The following is a 5,000-nucleotide window of genomic DNA, read 5'->3' on the forward strand; positions in this document are numbered from 1 at the left end:
TCAATTCTAGGCCACATTCTTTATGAGAGAGAGAGAGAGAGAGAGAGAGGAGAGAGAGAGAGAGAGAGAGAGAGAGAGAGAGAGAGAGAGAGAGAGAGAGAGAGAGAAATTTTAATTTCAATTTTTACTTTATTGCGGATTTGATAGAAAGATGCATTAAATTGAAAAGCCTACATTTCAATAAACTAAATATATGTTTAGCTAAATTTAATTTTTTGCTTAGCCTTTGTATTAATAATGGCCAGACAAATTTGCCCATTTTAGGTAAGTTAGATTGGTAACAGAAAACATGTGGAATTTGAGTTGAGATCAGTTTGATTAGGTTTAGACGTAGTAAAGTGGGTTCAATTACTACTGGATTTTTATGTTGGTTCTGGTCAAAATAGTTATTTAAATTTTATTTAAATGTAAATAAATTAACCTGTGAAATACATTCTACAGGTGAGATTTAATCTCCATTATTAAAGATTGTACAATTCCCCATTTATTCAATACCATGCATTACCCTCGCCAATTTCGTTGCGAAGGTTATGTTTTGATAGGCGTGTATTTGTTTGTTTGTATGTCTGTCTGTTTGTGTATTTGTGATAGGCATAACTCAAAAACTATTTTACTGAATCTTATGAAATTCGGTGGGATGATTGGCCATGATCCAAGGACAGTTTTATTAGATTTTGGGAGAGATTGGGTCAAAAGTCAAGGCCAAGGTCACGGAAAGGTCAAAAATGTCTTTTTGCCATATGGCGGCCAAATATTATCCGATTTGCATGAAACTAGTGCCAAAATGTGCATAATTTAATCGCCTATATTTTGATATACAATAGGCAAAGGTATGCGCTCTTATAAGTGCCCGTTCTAGTTTGTCGTTTATGTCCTATTTAAACAAACAAGATAAAGTGCTTATACTTATGTATGGTTTGATTATTCATTTAAGACATCCTTTATTGTTCAATTAACCTTCCTGGTACTGTACCTTGATTGATTTATTTCTACCAAAAATGCTTCTTCCTATCCTATTGTGTGATCCCTTGTTCGATCCTTGCTCGAGTTGGACGCGATAAAGACGTTTCCTTTCAACTCGGTATCTTTATTTGACATCGTCAGCAACCTATGTACAACTGGCTTTATTAACTCCTGTACACTTCACAGGAAGCTTATACGACGTCTGACAGCTAGCTATACATTGTAGCATTGTAGAAGGTAACGTTGTGTTTAACAATAGAGAAACTGTTGAAACTTTGCCGGTAAAATTCTAAGAAGTGCTGTATGCTTAACAGCACTTCATAAAATTAATAAGAATGCTTTTGATTTCGTGTTTACAACCTCAGGGACTTTATTTTACGGGTAGCGTTTGCATCAGTTTCTTTTTGCTCTCTACAGTGTATAGCTGTCAGACGTCGTCTCGTAAAGTGTACCGGAATTAATGAAGCCAACTGTATTTGGTAAGTAGTTGAGAAACTTAGGAAAAGCCACTATTTAGTAATCAGTGTATATCATATGACTATATTGATATATATGTATAAGGGAAAAGAAATAGCCAGAACGGGAAATCTCCTGACGGCTACTAGGCAAAACTAACAACTGGTTATGGGGGCCTACTGGAAACGTCCCTGCCTGGCAATTGTCGGACTGGGGTTCGATCCCGCTAAAGATCGATAGTTTCTTGTAGTGTTTGCAACCTCGCCATCCTTTGGAGCTAAGGATGGGGTTTTGGGGGTAGCCTATAGGTCTACCTGTAGAATCATCAGCAGCCATTGCCTGGCCTCCCTGATCCTAGCTTGGGTGGAGAGGGGCTGGGGCTCTGATCACTATATATATTGTCAATCTCTAGGGCATTCTCACTGTCTCTTGCCTCTGCCATTTATAAGTGACCTTTAAACTAGATAATTATCTAACGTTACATCACTCTTGAAGGACTCTGTAGGATGACTCCAATTAGCAGGAAGGTCGGTATAGTTTCTGCTCGTTTGCCCACGCAAGTTTCCGGTGATTGGTTGACGTATTTGGCTGAAGAAACTCTAACAAACATTTATAGAAGACATAACGTCCTCTTAGATTCCTTATAACTTACCTTTCTTATACTTTTACCACTGAAGATCATAAATCCAAAAGGGAAATGAAGATGCTCTACACTTCCTGGGTTCATTTTAAGGTATGCGCATTATTATTATTGTTATTATCATCACAAGCTAATTACAACCCTAGTTGGAAAAGCAGGATGCTATGATCCCAAGGGTTCCATTAGGGAAAAATTGCCCAGTGAGGAAAGGAAATAACGAAATAAATAAACTACAATGGAAGTAATGAACAATTAAGATAAGATATTTCAAGAACAGTAACAACATCAAAATAAATCTTTCATATATAAACTAAAAACTTAAAAAACAGGAGAAAGAGAAATAAGATAGAGCGGTGTGCCCAAGTGTACCCTCGTGCAAAGGCTCCCAACAGGGAAAATAGCCCGGTGAAGAAGGGAGATAAATTAGGTGAAAAGTAATGAATAATTAATATAGAATATTTTAAGATTAGAAACAACGTTAGAATAGATCCGTCATATATAAACTACGAAGAGAGACTGATGTCAGCCCTTGTATGCTTGTTCTTAATTTTGTATCCACTTGAGAATGAAGGCTTGCACTGCTAAGTGTGTGATGATAGTAGCTTTTTTATACTCTTCGTGATCTTGCATTTCCTTATTAATTTCTGTATTTATACTTTATTTTGTTTGCATATACTTTAGTTTCCAGCATCTTCCTTTTAGTATTTTAGTATGGTTTTGTTTCGTGAATTATATCATATATCTTTATATATCTTTTTTTTTTTTTTTTTTTTTTTTTTTTTTTTTTTTTTTTTTTTTTTTACTTGTCTTGATCCATAACAAAGCAGGAACTTCATAAAAAAACGATAATATAAACAGTAATAATAGCAATTATGATATTAATAATGATAAAACACTCAAAAGATTTCAATACCACATCTTTCGATACATATTTTAGACTCTTATTATTATTATTGATGATAATGATAAAATAATAATAATAATAATAATAATTATTATTATTATTATTATTATTATTATTATAATTATTATTATTATTACTGATGTCATTATTGCTCTTACTGAAGGACCGTTCTAAATAGAGCAGATGAATACAGCCATCTGTTTCCGAGTCAAAATCCAAGGTACGATAAGAACACGAGCAAGAGCAACAAACCAGACGATAGATGGAAGTCCTGGTATCGCATAGTCTTCCGGTTCCCCATTCGTCAATTCTCCCGAATCCGGAGCTATCCCTGAGTCACATGACCCCATACAAAGATCTCTTTCTCCGAGAGCGCATTAGCAAGCCATCCATCACCACCCAGACACCCACCCACCCACCACCATCTGCGAGCGGAGTCACGCCCATTTGCTTATGTTATGACGCAATAGTCCCATGTCTTTAGATATGCCCTTCCGGTCCGTTTATTTTACTGGAGCGCTTTGACCTTTTACGGAAATGCGTCGGTGGTGCGTCAGTGGTGCGGTATGCCGGAGAAATCGCTAGGGTCTGCTCTGCTGGGGATCTCTCTCTCTCTCTCTCTCTCTCTCTCTCTCTCTCTCTCTCTCTCTCTCTCAATTACCCGCTATCGATCCAATGGCGAATTAACTCGTGCACAACTCTATCCCGCCATAAACTTCGATAGCCAATGTTTAAATTCTTAAATGCCTGCCTCATCCTTGAGAGAGAGAGAGAGAGAGAGAGAGAGAGAGAGAGAGAGAGAGAGAGAGAGAGGAATATAAATATATGGATATGTATACTTATATTAAATACTTTCTTGCCTGAAGTATAATTAAAAAGAAAAACATAAAAATGTTCTCCCAAATATGTCCTTAGTATATGTTGAGAGAGGGTGTTGTTTGGAAGAGAGGGGAAAGCTAATTTTTTTATCGACTATTCGCTTAAAAGAGAAAGAGGATTAAGAGGGAAAGCATAAGAAGTTTATGTTGGTATTTGCTTTGTGTATTCAAATTCCAGGAAGGGATGAGTAAAGGGGAAACCTTTTAAACTTAAACTCTAATCTCAGGTTTCACGCAATATTGAGGAATAGAAGACGAGGTAGATTTAGGACCTTATATGGAAATCTTCATTAATCAAGGATAAAAAGAGAGAGAGCGATAGTTTTGAATTTCATTTATGAACTCGAGGGGCAGCTTATTTCTTGACCGTTTGCTCGACCTTGACCTTGACCTTGACCTTTGACATGTATCAATTGGCGTGGATTTTCATACACTTAAATATGAACCAAATTAGAAGCCTCTGTGACAACTATGTCCAAACTTATGGCTAATTACGTGAATTGGACATTTTGCTTACCCGTGACCTTAACTTTTCAAAATTTAATCGTCTCCAGCTTTTTACATAACAGCTAATCCCTGCAAGTTTCATTACGATTAAAACTGTGGTCAAGAAGCTGTTCACAAACAAAAACACACACACAAACAGTGAGTAAAACATAACCTCCTTCCAACTTCGTTGGCGCAGATAATAGAAATGTATTCTATGTCACTTTATATATGTATGTATGTGTGTATATATATATATATATATATATATATATATATATATATATATATATATATATATATATATATATATATATATATCATCATCATCATCATCATCATTACCATCATCATCATCATCATCTCCTCCTACGTCCATTGACGCAAAGGGCCTCTGTTAGATTTCGTCGGTCGTCTCTATCTTGAGCTTTTAATTCGGTATTTCTCTATTCATCATCTCCTACTTCGTGCTTCATAGTCCTCAGCCATGAAGGCCTGGGTCTTCCAACTCATCTAGTACCTTGTAGAGCCCAGTTGAACGTTTGGTGAATTATTCTCTCTTGGGGAGTGCGAAGAGCATGCCCAAACCATCTCCATCTATCCCTCACCATGATATCATCCACATATGGCACTTTAGTAATCTCTCTTAGAATTTCATTTCTAATTCTGTCCA

Source organism: Palaemon carinicauda, chromosome 31, assembly GCF_036898095.1.
Source record: "Palaemon carinicauda isolate YSFRI2023 chromosome 31, ASM3689809v2, whole genome shotgun sequence".
Lineage (NCBI taxonomy): Eukaryota > Metazoa > Arthropoda > Malacostraca > Decapoda > Palaemonidae > Palaemon > Palaemon carinicauda.